At 44.6% G+C, this 16,334-nt stretch overlaps 1 non-coding gene across 1 annotated transcript; it reads left to right on the top strand.

Moving 5' to 3' along the window:
- The first annotated feature begins 8,476 nt into the window (after window positions 1-8,476).
- On the top strand, window positions 8,477-8,582 carry LOC123573178 (U6 spliceosomal RNA). The gene has a single exon (XR_006697919.1). It is a non-coding gene; the product is annotated as a U6 spliceosomal RNA (small nuclear RNA).
- The last annotated feature ends 7,752 nt before the right edge of the window (window positions 8,583-16,334 follow it).

Genomic DNA, 16,334 nt, shown 5'->3' with positions numbered 1-16,334 from the left:
CTGGATTCTATAACACTGGAAAGATGTAAGGAGAACAGATTGGTCTCTTTGTAAACCAGGGGCTCCAGACACAGGCCCAGAGAAGTTGATAGATAGAAGTTAAGGAAGGAATGTCATATCTGCAAGCACCCTGGTATTGTTCATAAGTTTCGTGTGTTTATGTACTTTTGGGGGGAGAGATTAAATGACTTTCATCAAATTCTTAAGGGAATCTTCAATTAAAAATTTTAAAAGTAATCACTTATAGAAGAGTCTTATCTCACAAGGGCTAGACAAGCAAACATGCAGCAAAGCCTGTGGCACAGCCACGGTGATCATTGACTTAAAGTGGCCTATGCACCATTGTCAAAACACCTGTCACAATTTTGATTTATATTTGGGACATTCTGCCAGAAGGACCACTTGTTCAGAAACATGTCCTCCCTGGCTGGGTGCAGTGGTTCACGACTGTAATCCCAGCACTTTGGGAGGCAGAGGCAGGAGGATTGCTTGAGCTCAGGAATTGAGACCAGCCTGGACAACATAGTGAAACCTTGTTTCTAATAAAAAAAAAAGTCTTCCCTGATGTAAGAACAGAAGCATGTTTTTTAGAGCCAGAAAGACCTGTTGAGTGACAAGGACAGATGATACAAATTATCCTGGACTCCTAATGTGATTTTAAATCAGGAATGATAATTCCTAGTTCATCAGATTGCTGGGAGGCAGCAGTGAAATGCCACATGTAAAGCTCCTCGCACAGTGTCTGGCATAGGTGGGCACTCAGAAGTGTTATTGTCCCTCTTCCTCACCACCACACTAAGATTCCCCATGATGGGAATGCTGAGAACAAGTAATCCGCTGCAAGGATGGGGCTGCACCTGGTCAGACAGACCCGAAATCTGGTCTAGGAAACCTGAAGGAAAACAGAGTTGTTTGGAAATTCCTATTTTCAGGTCTCTCACAGGAAGTCACAAGTGATGAAAATACATCATTCTTGTCCTTGGAGTTTTGGACCCTAATAGGGCAGATGGTACAAACAGTAAGCTAGCAGGGGCACAGGGCACAGGACACTCACAGCACATTAATAAGCACAAATACTCTATGCGCTTGATTGATAACAGGTTGTGACAGACAGGACAAAACCACATGGAGTTGACTTAGGAAGTATTCATGAAGGAAATGATTATTGAGCAATATTTTTAAGGTGGGGGAAGAGATATGATTTAGGAGAAAGAAAGAGAGGGGAGAAAGCTGAAAAGGTAGGAGAGATTGCCATAGGGGCAGGCTTAGGAGCAGATTGGCAGGGCAGCAGGGAAGCCATGCTTGAGGGCCTGTGAAAAGATGACAGCAGTTAGGTGCGGGGGAAGGGAGGCAGCTAATTGGTAGAGACCCTTGAAGCCCGTGATTAGGAGTTTTAATTTAATTCAAGAGGCAATTGAAGCTATTGTAGGCTGCTAAGAAGGGTAGTGATATGATCAAAATGATGCTTGAGGACAATGGTTCTTGCTGTTCTGGCTGCTGTGAACAGGGTGGATTAGATGAAGGAGATCCTCAGGCTGGGGGGCTGATCTGAGGCTGTTTCACAAACCAGGTGTGAGGGACTTGGCCTAGAACAGGATTCTGGGGATGGGGTGGAAAGAGCAGAGCTCGAATATGTTATGTGGGATAAACATTCATTCATTCTTTTTTAGAACCGGGCACTGGGTTGGACACTGGATACCGTGGGGCACAGAGGCTAAGATCAGGGGAGACAATTAAGCTTTGTTAATAATGTAGGATTGAAGTTCTGTGACCATTAAATCAGAGAAATGTGGGAGCACATAGCAGGAGCAGCACCTCACTGAGTCATGGGGAGGGACCCCGGGGTCAGGGAAGTCTTCCTTGAGAAAGTGGTGTTTAAACTGGGCACTTAAAAAAGAATCAGGGGCGAGGGTAGTAGCTCACTCCTGTAATCCCAGCACTTGGGGAGGTCGAGGTGGGTAGATCATTTGAGGTCAGGAGTTTGAGACCAAACATAGTGAAACTCGCCTCTACTAAAAATACAAAATTAGCTGCGCATAGTGGCGGGCACCTGTAGTCCCAGCTACTTGGTAGGCTGAGGCAGGAAAATCATTTGAACCCGGGAGGTGGAAGTTGTAGTGAGCTGAGATTGCATCACTGCACTCCAGCCTGGGCAACAGAGCGAGACTCTGTCTCAAAAAAAAAAAAAAAAAAAAAAAATCAGAATCAGGCCGGGCTCAGTGGTTCATGCCTGTAATTCCAGCATTTTGGGAGGCTGAGGTGGGTGGATCATTTGAGATCAGGAGTTCAAGATCAGCTTGGCCAACATGGTGAAACCCCATCTCTACTAAAAATACAAAATTAGCTGGGGCATCATGGCAGGCGCCTGCAATCCAGCTACTCAGGAGGCTGAGGCAGGAGAATCGCTTGAACCCGGGAGGTGGAGGTTGCAGTGAGCGGAGATTGTGCCACTGCACTCCAGCCTGGGCAACGGAGTGAGACTCCATCTCAAAAAAAAAAAAAAATCAGATGTTAACTGAGTAATAAGTCATTGGGGAATCGTTACAGGCAGGGAGCCTCAAGATAAAAAGGCAGGGGTAGCCACAAGGGAAGGGAAGAATGGCTCCAGGAGAGGCTCAAGGGGGAAAGCAAAGCGGGAGCAGACCGAGAAGGGCCTTTATTTTGCAATATGGACTGTGGACTTTATCCTAAGGGCAGTGAAGGGCCATAAAAGAGGCACGATTCATGTTTCATTTTAGCAAAATCCCTCCAGCTATGTTGTGGAGGAAATGTATTGTGGGAGATTAGAATGGGAATCTATCTGGGAGACATGTTGCCATAGTTTAGGGGAGAGGTGATTGGGAAACTGAGATAGATACATGTGACGGATTCAAGAGATATTTAGGATATAGAACTTAGGGGATGAGAAAAAGATTGAGAGATGAGAAGGAAGGCAAGAGTATCAGAAGAGATGTTATCAGCCCAGGGAGGGAAGAAGTATTGTTTAGGGTCATACAGCCAGCCTGTGGAAGTATCAGTATTAAAATCCAAGTCTCTAGTATTTAAAGCAATAACAACTATATACACAAACACACACACACATATATGTATACATGTATATATCGTTATGTATACATGTATGTATGTATATATGTGTGTGTGTGTATATATATATTACGCTAGGCATGCTCATGCCTGTAATGCCAGAACTTTGGGAAGCTGAGGTAGGAGGATCACTTGAGTTAGAGTTTAGACTGGGCAACACAAGGAGACCTTGTCTCTACGAGAAAATAAAAAAATTAGCCAGGCATGGTGGCATACATCTGTATAGTCCCGGAACTCGGGAGGCTGAGATGGGAGGATGGGTTGAGTCTGGGAGGTTGAGGCTTCAGTGAGCCATGCTCACAACTGCACTTCAGCCTGGGCAACAGAGTGAGACCCTGTCTTAAAAACAAAAACAAAAAACATGATCTTTCATTTCCTTTCTCATCATGTTCATGTTTTCCTTTGCATGCTTGAAAATATTTTTAAAATTTATAATAGCTATTTTAAGTTCCTTGTCTACTTAATCCATTATCTCTATCACTTATGGATCTGTTTCTATTGGTTGATGTTTCTCCTGGCTGTTAGTGTTTTTTTTTTTTTTTTTTTTTTCTGCTTCTTTGCATGCCTGCTAATTTGTACTGGTTGCCAGACATTGTGAATTTTATTTTGTTGGATGCCAGATTTTGTTGCAGTCTCAGTCTCTCTCTCTCTTTTTCCAAGATGTCAAAAAGAACCTTTACTACTTTCATAATAGCCTCTTAACGCTTTCTTGCCAGATGCTTTTGGGCAACATGCTTTCTGGGCACGTTGCTTTTGAAATTTCTGAGCTTTCAGAGGAGGCACTGTCTCTAGCCTATGCCTTTCTGGGCAGGAACCTTCTAGGCTGGAGCCTTCTTGCCTGCAGTGGTCATCTTTTTTGCTGGAACTATAGCAGCAGGTACTTTTTGGGGAGAAGGTTTCAAGAGACTTGCCTTTTGAAGCTTCTTGTTCTTTCTTTTTTTTTTTTTTTTTTTTGAGATAGGGTTTCACTCTGTCACCCAGGCTGGCGTGCAGTGGCACGATCTCGGCTCACTGCAACCTCCGTCTATGAGGTTCAAGCAATTCTCCTGCCTCAGCCTCCTGAGTAGCTGGGACTCCAGGTGCATGCCAGCACACCCAGCTAATTTTTTTTATTTTCAGCAGATATGGAGTTTTGCCATGTTGGTCAGCCTGGCCAACACGGGGGAAACCTCGTCTCTACTAAAAATACAAAAAAAAAAAATTAGCCAGTCGTGATTGTGCACGCCTGTAATCCCAACTACTCAGCAGGCTGAGGCAGGAGAATCACTTGAACCCAGGAGGTGGAGGTTGCAGTAAGCCAAGATCACGCCACTGCACTCCAGCTTGGGTGACGAAGCGAGATTCCCTCTCAAAAAAAGTAAAAAAAAAAAAGTTTTCTCATGCCTGTTCGTAATCCACACCCACCCTGCCAACCATAGGCAACCACTGATTTGTCATTGCAGGTGTGTTTGCATTGCCTATAATTTTATAGATGTTGAACCATACATACTCTTTTTTTGTCTGGCCTCTTTCACTCAGTATAATGATTTTGAGATTCATCCATTCCTTCTATTGCTGAGGACTATTTCATTACGTGGCTATACCTCAGTTTGTTTATTCACCAGCTGAGGGACCATGCTGTTATGGTCTGAATGTTGGTGTCTCCTGAAATTCACAGGTGAAACCTAATACCCAATGTAGTAGTATTAAGAGATGAGGCCTCTGGGGAGTGATTGAGTCATGAGGGCTCCACTCTTATGAATGAGATTAGAGTCCTTATAAAAGACACTTGGGCAGTGTGATGAAACAGCAACAGCACACCGTCCATGGAGCAGAGCACCCTCCCCAAATACCAAGTCCGCTGGCACCTTGATCTTGGACTTCCAGCCTCAGAACTGTGAGCAACCAATTTCTGTTGTTTATAAACGACCCAGTCTAAGGTATTTTGTTATAGCAGTCAAGCAGACTAAGATGTATCGTCTCATGGTCCAGCCCTTACTTGAGATATGAGCTTCTTATTCCTGTTAAATGAGTCAGTCAAGATGGGAATGATAATTCATTTACTCTTAGATGTGGGGAAAATGACCACACCTCAGATGGGGGGTGCAGGACATGCCAATACTCAGGGCTGGTATCAAACGTCGCATAATATTCCTAGGTTCCTGCATGAAGGAGAATATTCTCTGGGAAGAGATCTTTGTCTTTGTCATTGATTCCCACATTTCAGGTGTGAATTTCTCTGACCCTTTGTGACACTGAGCTATTATTTCTTCGAAAACACCATACATCCCAGAGGGAAAAGAAAATCATCGGATAGATAGATACATGCATACATACATACATACATAATATATGCAGTTACAAATTTTTGTTTGTTTGTTTTTGAGACAGACTCTTCCTCTGTTGCCCAGGCTGGAGTGCAGTAGCGCGATCTCAGCTCACTGCAAACTCCGCTGCCTGTTTTCAAGCGATTGTCCTGCCTCAGCCTCCCTAGTAGCTGGGATTACCGGCACGCACCCTCATGCCTAGCTAAGTTTTGTATTTTTGGTAGAGACGGGGTTTTGCCATGTTGGCCAGGCTGGTCTTGAGCTCGTGACCGCACTGATCTGCCTGCCTCAGCCTCCCAAAATGCTGGGATTACAGGCATGAGCCGCCACACCTAGCCACTAATCTCTTAATGATGGAAATATGTTCTGAAAAATGCCTCATTAGGTGATTTTTATCATCATGTGGATATCATAGAGTGTACTTATACAAACCTAGATGGTATCACCTACTGTGCACCAAGGGTATATGGTAGAGCCCTTTGCTTCTGAGCTGCTAACCTGTCCTGCACATTACTGGACTGAATACTGTAGGCAACTGTAACACAGTGTAAGTATTTGTGTATCTAACCATATAAGAAGTACAGTAAAAATACGGTATATTACTCGGGAGGCTGAGGCAGGAGCATCGCTAGAACCCAGGAGGCGGAGGTTGCCGTGAGCTGAGATTGTGCTACTGCCCTCCAGCCTAGGTGACAGAGAGAGACTGCATCTCAAAAAAAAAAAAAAAAAAAAAAGTGATATAAAAGATAAAAATGGTAAAAAAAAAAAAATATATATATATATATATAGAGAGAGAGAGAGAGAGAGAGAGTACATATATACCCTGGAACACTACACAGCCATGAAAAAGAACAAAATAATGTCCTTTGCAGCAACACGGATGGAGCTAGAGGCCATTATCCTAAATAAACTAACACAGGAAAAGAAAACTAAATCCAGCATGTTCTCACTTATACGTGTGAGCAAAACATTGAGTACACATGAACACAAAGAAGAGAACAATACATACAGGGACCTACCTGAGGGTGGAGAGTGGGAAGAGGGCAAGGATGGAAAAACAACCTAGCAGGCATCATGCTTGTTACCTGGGTAATGAAATAATCTGTACAGCACACCCCAGTGACATGCAATTTACCTACGTAACAAACCTGCACATGTACCTCTGACCTAAAATAAAAGTTGAAAACAAAAAAAAGAAGAAATTCTCAAAAGCTTAGGCAATGAACACATTGGGGCTTTGGGAATACCGACAGTGTTTATTTCTAAAGTCATTAGGCCATTGTACTTGGGTTCACTTCATAATAATCCATTATTCTGTGCATTTAAATGTATTTTTATATGTATTTTATATTACACACATTTTAAAAGGTTTAGAAACTTTTTTTTTTTTTTTTTTGAGATGGAGTCTTGTTCTGTCATCAGGCTGAAGTGCAGTGGCACAATCTCAGCTCACTGCAACCTCCACCTCCAGGGTTCAAGCAATTCTCCTGCCTCAGCCTCCCAAGTAGCTGGGACTAAAGGCGCCCGCCACCATGCCCGGCTAATTTTGTATTTTTAGTAGAGACGAGGTTTCACCATGTTGGCCAGGCTGGTCTCCATCTCTTGACCTCATGATCCACCCACCTCAGCCTCCCAAAGTGCTGGGATTACATGCGTGAGCCACCATGCCCTGCCTGGAAACATTTTTAAAAGAAAATGACTCATAATATATATTTTCATGAAAGTACATACTGACAATAACAGTACTAACCTGTATGGTACAATAAAAATATTAAACTTTAAGATGCCTAACAAATGCAATTGTGTCTCGGGATCTAGGTCTTTAGCTATTTGCAATAATCTCTTCTTTTTTTTTTGAGACGAAGTCTCACTCCGTCACCCAGGCTAGAGTGCAGTAGCGCAATCTCGGCTCACTGCAACCTCCGCCTCCCGGCTTCAAGCGACTCTCCTGCCTCAGCCTCCCGCGTAGCTGAGACTACAGGCACACGCCACCATGCCCGGCTAATTTTTGTATTTTTTTTTTTAGTAGAGACGGGTTTCACCGTATTGGCCAGGCTGGTCTTGAACTCCTGACCTCGTGATCCACCCGCTTCAGCCTCCCAAAGTGTTGGGATTACATGCATGAGCCACCGCACCTGGCCTCAATAATCTTTAATGATTTTTTGAACAGTGAACTTCTATATCATGATTTAACCAATAAACTAAATTTAAAATGAAAACCAAAAAAAAAGATAAAAATGGGCTGGGCACAATGGCTCATGCCTGTAATCCTAGCACTTTGGGAAGCCAAGGTGGGAGGATCACTTGAAGCCAGGAGTTCAACACTAGCCTAGGCAACAAAGCAAGACCTCATCTCTATTTAAAAAAAAAAAAAAAAAAAAATTCTTTGAAATGTAGCAGGACGAGCTGCAGACAAAACTCCTCAGACACCGGATTAAAGAAGGAAGAGGTTTTTTATTCGGCCGGGAGCGTCGGCAGACTCGCGTTTTAAGAGCCGAGCTCCCCGAGAAAGAAATATTTGGCCTTTTTAAAGGCTTACAGCTTTAAGGGGTCCACGTGAAAGGGTCGTGATAAATGAAAGGGTCGTGATAAATCGAGCAAGCGTGGGAAACGTGACTGGGGGCTACATGCATCAGCTAACAGAACAGAAAGTTTTACAATGCTTTTTTTTCATACAGTGTCTGGAATTTACAGATAACACAAGTAGTTTAGGCCAGGGGTTGATGTTGTTATTATTACTTTGTTTAACTTCTAGGGCCGAGTGATGGTGCCAAGGTTGTCTGGCTATTTATCTTACTTTTGTTTCTTTCTCTCTTTACTCCTGCCTTGTGAACTAGGCAAGGTGGGGGGAGGAGGGCAGCAGGAGTAGTAGTGGTCTCCTTCCTTATAATTAAAATTACAAATACATAAAGATAAAAATGGCACACCTGAACGGGGCACTTATCATGGACGGGCTTATAGGACTGGAAGTTGCTCTGGGTGAGTCAGGGAGTGAGTGATGAGTGAATGTGAAGGCGTAGGGCATTACTGTACACTGCTGTAGACTTGATAAACATTGTACACTTAGGCTACGCCAAATGTATAACAAATATTTTTCTTTCTTCAGTAATACATTAAGGAATGATACAGAGAAGATCAGCATGGCCCCTGTGCAAGGATGACATGTGAATTAATCTGTTCTCACATTGCTATAAAGAAATACCTGAGACTGGGTAATTTATAAAGGAAAGAGGTTTAATTGACTCACAGTGCAGCATTGCTAGGGAGACCTTAGGAAACTTACAATCATGGCAGAAGGCAAAGGAAAAACAAGGCACCTTCTTCACAAGGCAGCAGGAAGAAGTGAGTGCAAGCAAGGGAAATGCTAGACACTTATAAAACCATCAGATCTCGGCAGGGTGCAGTGGCTCACACCTATAATCCTAGCACTTTGGGAGGCCGAGGCGGGCAGATCACCTGAGGTCAGGAGTTCAAGACCAGCCTGGCCAACATGGCGAAACCCCGTCTCTACTAAAAATACAAAAATTAGCTGGGCAAGGTGGCAAGCGCCTGTAATCCCAGCTACTCGGGGGTGCTGAGGCAGGAGAATCACTTGAACCCAGGAGGCGGAGGTTGCAGTGAGCTGAGACCATGCCATTGCACTCCAGCCTGGGCTACAGAGCAAGACTCCGTCTCAAAACAAACAAACAAACAAAAAATGAGATCTCTTGAGAACTCCCTCACTATCACAATAACAGCATGGGGGAAATTGCCCCTATGATCCAATCACTTCCCACTGGGTCCCTCCTATGACATGTGGGGATTATGGGATTACAATTCAAGATGAGATTTGGGTGGGGACACAGCCAAACCATATCAACATGCACATTCATGCAGCATTCCATATTTTAAAAGAATATTATAATAAATTAATTATAAATTATATTATAATAAATTAACCTTACCTTACTGTAACTCTCTTACTTTATAATCTTTTTCATTTGTTTTAACTTTTTGACTCTTTCGTAAAACAGCTTAAAACACAAACACATTATACAGCTTTGCAAAATTATTTTCTTTCTTTATATCCTTATTCTATAAGCTTTTTTCTATTTAAAAAATTTTTTATTTTTTAACTTTAAAAATTTGTTGTTACAAACTAAGACACATACACATACATTAGCCTACACAGGGTCAGGATCATCAAGATGTGACTAGGTGATAGGAATTTTCCAGCTCCATTATAATCTTATGGGACCCCTGCTGTATATTTAGTTCATAGTTCACTGAAACTGGTGCATGACTGAACTTAGCCTTAAAATTCCTTCCTTCTTTCCTTTCTTCCTTCCTTCCTTCCTTCCTTCCTTCCTTCCTTCTTCCCTCCCTCCCTCCCTTCCTTTTCCCTTCCCCTTCCTTCCTTCCTCCTTCCCTCCCTCTCTCCCTCCCATCCTCCCTCCTTCCCTACTCTTCCCTTCCTTCCCCTTCCCCTTCCTTCCGTCTTCCTTCCTTCTTTCCTTCCTCCCTTTCTTTCTTCCTTTCTTTCTCTCTTTCTTTTCTTTTTTCTTTCTTCTTTCTTTTCTTTCTTTCTCTGTCTCTCTTTCTCTCTCTCTTTTTCTCTTTCTCTCTTTCTTTCTCTTTTTCTCTCTTTCTCTCTTTCTTTCTTTCTTTCACAGAGTCTCACTCTGTTGCCTAGGTTGGAGTGCAGTGGTGCAATCTCAGCTCACTGCAACCTCTGCCTCCCATGTTCAAGTGATTCTCCTGCCTCAGCCTCCCCAGTAGCTCCTGCCTCAGCCTCCCCAGTACAATTTTGTATTTTTAGTAGAGACAGGGTTTCACCATGTTGGCCAGGCTGGTCTCAAACTCCTGAACTCAAGTGATCCACCTGCCTCGGCCTCCCAAAGTGCTGGGATTACAGGCATGAGCCACTACACTGGGCCTTAAAATTCTTTTTCAGTTAAATTCTTGGTTCAAAGAAAGAAATAGAAGCAGGGGGCCATTCTGTGTGCATTGAAGGTTGTTTGAAGCCCCTCTCTCTCCCTGTCATCCCTCCCTCTTGTCCCTTTCCTTTCCTTCCTCCTCCTTCTCTCTCTCCTCCCCTTCTTTCTCTACTTCCCCTCCCTCTTCTCCCTCTCCTCTTCCTCTTCCTTCTCTCTTCCCCCTCATGCCCACTCCTCCCCCACCCACTTCCCCTCCCTCTTTCTTCCTTCTCCCTCTCCCCCTTCCCTTCCCCCTCTCTCTCTCCCACTGTGTCTCCCCAACCCTAGGGCAAAGCATGGCCAGGAAGTATGGGCTGTATAACGTACACATTACCTAGAAGCTATATTATTTCCCAGGGAAAAGAGAGCTTCTGGCACTTTGCCCACCAGATTTCCAATAAAAGGATTCATCTTAGATCAGCGTGATTGCAACTAGTGGAGAGCTTGCCAGCTTCTAACTTTGCCTTTCACTGAGGATCCATGTGGGCGTGTTCAGCTGTGACTGCTAGGATAAAGATCAGTTATAGAAATAGCTTTGGAGCTGTTAGGATGATGACTCTTTTTTATGGCAGACCATTAACAACTACATCAAATTACCCATGTGAATTATGAGCTGTAGTAGGGTGCCCGACCTTCCGCTCATTATGTGGGACCCGGTAGTTACTGCAGGTCAAGTCATGCATAATTGCCAAGGGCATTTTTATGTAACTTTGCCAGTCATTTCTTTATGTGGTCCCTTAAGATTACGTTACCATATTTGTACTTTACCTTTTCTGTTTAGATATGTTTGAAGATATAAATAGTTCCTATTGCACTACAATTGCCTGCAGTATTCAGTACTTGCTGTACAGGTCTGTAGCCTGGGAGCAATAGGCTCTACCACTTACCCTAGGTATGTGGTAGGCGATACCATCTAGGTTTGTGTAAATGCACTCTATGATGTTTCTAAAACAACACAATTACCTAACACTTCTCAGAGCATATCCCCATAGTGAAGCATCACCTGACTGTATATTTCAAAGCTCCTACGAATTTGCCTACATTAAAAGTGATGGGGGGCTGGGCTCAGTGGCTCAGGTCTGTAATCCCAGCACTTTGGAAGGCCCCGGTGGGTGCATCACCTGAGGTCAGGAGTTTGAGACCAGCCTGGCCAAGATGGTGAAACTTCATCTCTACTAAAAATACAAAAATTAGGTGGGCATGGTGGCGGGTGCCTGTAATCCCAGCTACTCAGGAAGCTAAGGCAGGAGAATTGCTTGAACCCAGGAGGCAGAGGTCCCAATGAGGTGAGATAACACCATTGCACTCTAGCCTTGGCGACAGAGTGAGACTCTGTCTCAAAAAACAAAAAAAAAGTGATTGGGGCAGGGTGTGGAACAACTGGTTAGAGATAATAGTATAGCTTATCAATGTTAAACATCAATTTGGACAAGTCTGCTTGTGTACAGTAGGTTGTGTCTCTGAAACATCTAAGGAGCGAGTTCTAATCCGAGACCATCTTCAAGTTTCTGTAAGGCAGCCAGGAGGTTGGCTGGATGACCTCGCAAATCCTCTTCCTACTCTAACATTCTGCTCCCTGATGGGAAGAAACCCAGAGAAACTAGAAACAATTTTGCAGACATTCTTTTTAAAGGTGTTACCCAATACTTGTTCAATTTTTTTTGGAAACAGAGTCTTGCTCTGTCACCCAGGCTGGAGTGCAGTGGCATGATCACAGCTCACTGCAGCCTCGACCTCATGGGCTCAAGCAATCCTCCCACCTCAGGTGCATGCCACCATGCCCAGCTAGTTTTTTATTTTATTTTATTTTTTGTACAGACCAGGTCTCACTATATTGCCAAAACTAGTCTCAAATTCATGGGCCCAAGCAAGCAATCCTCCCGCCTCGGCCTCCCAAAGTGTTGGGATTACAGGTGTAAGCCTCGAAACCCAGCCCAATTTCTATCTTTCATTCCAAATACAGAATATGTCATCAAACTTAATTGACTGCTTCATCAACGCCTGGTGCTTTCCACCTGAATGTCCCGGAGCTGGCTCACGGGCAAACGGCTGCCTTGTCTATCTGTATATCTCTACCAGCCAGCACAGTGCCTGTCACCAAGAAGGAACTCAGTAAGAGGTGATTGAACGACAGATTGAAAGAATTCACTGGATGGATGGACAGATGCACAGTGTCCGGGGCTGGGATCAGGAAATGGAGTAACTTGGGAAGACAGCACAGCGCATTGGGAGCCAGGAAGACAGGACAGCTGGAATCAAATGAAAGGCACCCGAGAGAGGTTTTGGCTGAGGGACTGAAGTGCAGCTTCTCCGTCACAATTATACCTGGGCCTGCGCAGGCAGGGGCCCCTCTAAAGCTCTTAGTTTCTTATACGAGGGCCTGTTACCTGCTGGTCTGAGCAATATCCCCTCCAGGAGGCAGGTATCTTTGTGTGTTTTGAGTAGCTTCCATGCCTTGTGCATACATCTATTATGAATACCAATGTGGTATTCATAATACCACAGTCATAATACCCAGAGCGGTCCCGCAGCTGGGCAGGCAGGTGGCCTGAGGGCACAGAGCCATGAAGCTGTACAGCCTCAGTGTCCTCTACAAAGGCGAGGCCAAGGTAGTACTGCTCAAAGTCGGGTACGACGATGTGGCTTCCTTCAGCTTTTCTCAGAGATCCAGCGTTCAGGAATTCATGACCTTCACAAGTCAACTGATTATGGAGCGCTCATCTAAAGGCACTAGAGCTTCTGTCGCAGAACAAGACTATCTGTGGCACGTCTATGTTCAGAATGACAGTCTTGCAGGTGTCATCATTACTGACAATGAGTGCCCATCCCTGGTGGCCTTTACCTTGCTGGAGAAAGTACTAGATGAATTCTCCAAGCAAGTCAACAGGAAAGACTGGCCAGTAGGATCCCCTGCTACAATCCATTCTGCATCCCTTGATGGTCACCTCAGTAGATACCAGAACCCACGAGACGCTGACCCCATGACTAAAGTGCAGGCCGAACCAGACGAGACCCAGATCATTCTGCACAATACCATGGATTCTTTGTTAGAGCGAGGTGAGAAGCTAGGTGGCTTGGTGTCCAAATCCGAGGTGCTAGGAACAGGTGCCTTCTATAAAACTGCCCGGAGGCCAGGTGCAGTGGCTCACGCCTGTAGCACTTTGGGAGGCCGAGGCGGGCAGATCACCTGAGGTCAGGAGTTCGCAACCAGCCTGGGCAACACAGTGAAACCCCGTCTCTACTAAAATACAAAATTAGCTGGGCATGGCACCCTACACCCGTAGTCCCAGCTACACAGAAGGCTGGGGCAGGAGAATCACTTGAACCTGGGAGGCAGAGGCTGCAGTGAGCTGAGGTTGCACTACTGCACTCCAGCCTGGGCGACAGAGCAAGACTCCCTCTAGAAAAATAAAAAAATTCCTGAAACAAAACTCGTGTTGTGCAATGGCCCAGCACTGGAACAGCACCATCATTCGCATCAGAACTGCAGCCCCCAGAGAAGAAGAGACAGTCCTACACGAGGACCTGGAGTGGGGGCACACGGGCCATTTTTATTTTGAAGTTCCCAGGAGAAGCAGGGATGGTGGAAGGGTGGAGAATGTTCAAATTAATATGTGTGGTAGTGATTCTTGGAAAGAATTTGAGGTCCATGAAGGTGGATTTTTGGGCAAATGAAACCATAAACTCCAACTGGCTTCTGAAAAGAAAAAAAAGAAACAAGAATATCGATATGTTTCTAGAACAGCACCTGGCACATAGCAGATACCTCTTGTAGTTACTGAAGAAATGGACATATTCAGAAAGAGAAGGTTCACTGTGTGTCTAAGGGGAGAGCTATTGTTTTCCGACCAACACCATATTTGTTGTGGTGGACAGCGGCTGCACGATTGGACACACAGGGCTTTCATGTGACTTGTGTGAACTAATGGCTGCACACCGGTTCTACGGGAAAGGGGAAAGCGTCAGCGGTCAGAGCGAGCTGCCTGGGGGGCTAGTCTGCTTTGCTGCTCATGAGCCTCGCACTTATGGGCCAGTTGTAACCGCCCAAGGGGTTCACCTTGCCTGCTGCCTAGACAGAGCCAATTCATCCACTGCTACAGACAAAGAGTAATTCATGCAGAGCCGACTGTGCAGGAGACTGGAGTTTTATTATTACTCAAATCAGTCTCCCCGAGCATTCTGGGAGCAGAGTTTCTAAGGACAATTCGATGGGTAGGAGAAAGCCAGTGAGCCGGGGGCGCTGACTAGTCAGGAACGAAATCTTAGGGAGTCAAATCTGTCTTGTACTGAGTCAGTTCCTGGGTGGGAGCCACAAGATCATATGAGCCCGTTTACTGATGGGGTGGGGCCAGCTGATCCATCAAGTGCAGGGTCTGCAAAATATCTCAAGCAATGATTTCTAGGAGCAGTTTACGGAGGGTCAGAATCTTGTAGCCTCCAACTGCATGACTCCTAAACTATAATTTCTAATGTCGTGGCTAATGTTAGTCCCACAAAGGCAATCTAGTCCCCAGGCAAGAGGGAGGTCTGCTTTGGGAAAGGGCTGTTACCGTCTTTGTTTTAAGCTATAAACTATAAGCTAAGTTTCTCCCAAAGTTGTTAGTTCAGTCTGCGCCCAGGAATGAACAAAGACTGCTTGGAGGTTAGAAGGAAGATGGAGTCAGTTAAGTTAGATCTCTTTCGCTGTCTCAGTCTTAATTTTGCAAAGGCAGTTTCACAGTTGCCTGGCCTCTGGGTGCGTGTGTCCCCGCAGTGGAGTGGGCTTTAGTGACAGCACCTTCCTCTCAGGGCTTTCATGAGGAGTAAACTAATAGGCATAAAGCACTTGGAAAAGAGCCTATTCTAAGCACTAGGTATATAGAAGTGGTGAATATTAGAGCTGCTCTGGATCTCTTGCATTTGCTGAAATTGTATGCAACTCCTAGGTGAGAAAAGACTAGTGTTGGATTCTTTTAGCAATAGGGAGCAGACAGGCTGTTTAGCACCCTGAATAGTCATCTTTTTTTTTTTTTTTTAAGACCATGTCTCAAAAAGAAGAAAATACAAATTAACTTCAAACACGTTCACCCAAGTATAAATCTGGAAACTAAATTTTTTTTTATTTAAACAAATTTTGACGGACCCATGTAATGATGATATAGATTGATATTTATCGGAAAGAAAAAGTCTTCACCATATGACTTTTTTTTTTACTGTACTGAAAATGTGTGTATTACATGATATCAGGTTTTATACTGGTGCGGTGGCTCACACCTGTAATCCCAGCACTTTGGGAGGCCAAAGCGGGCGGATCATCTGAGGTCAGGAGTTCGAGACCAGCCTGGCCAATATGGTGAAACCTCATCTCTACAAAAGTATGAAAATTAGCCAGGCGTGGTGGTGGACACCTGTAGTCCCAGCTACTCCGGAGGCTGAGGCAGGAGGCAGAGGGAGCTTGCAGTGAACCGAGATTGTGCCACCGCACTCCAACCTGGGCAACAGCAAGACTTCGTCTCAAAAAAAAAAAAAAAAAAAGAAAAACAGAAATGAAATTCTGTCTCTACACACATGTGTGCACGTGCACAAACATACACACACACGCCCCTCAGGTTTAAATAGTAATTATATGTATATAGTTCTTGATTGATCTTAATGACTTATTGCCTCTGTGAATTTTTAAATTTTTCTACAATAAATATGTAACACTTTTGAAGAAAGAACTGTTTGCCGGGTGCGGTGGCTCATGCCTGTAATCCCAACACTTTGGGAGGCCAAGGCGGGTGGATCACCTGAGGTTGGGAGTTAAAGACCAGCCTGACCAACATGGAGAAACCCCGTCTACTAAAAATACACAATTAGCCAAGCGTGGTGGCGCATGCCTGTAATTCCAGCTACTCAGGGAGGCTGAGGCAGGAGAATCGCTTAAACCCGGGAGGTGAAAGTTGCAGTGAGCCAAGATCGCGCCATTGTACTGCAGCTTGGGTGACAAGAGCGAAACTCCATCTCAAAA

The sequence above is a fragment of the Macaca fascicularis genome, chromosome 4 (assembly GCF_037993035.2).
Source record: "Macaca fascicularis isolate 582-1 chromosome 4, T2T-MFA8v1.1".
NCBI lineage: Eukaryota > Metazoa > Chordata > Mammalia > Primates > Cercopithecidae > Macaca > Macaca fascicularis.
This window is presented reverse-complemented; position numbering and strand designations above follow the sequence as displayed.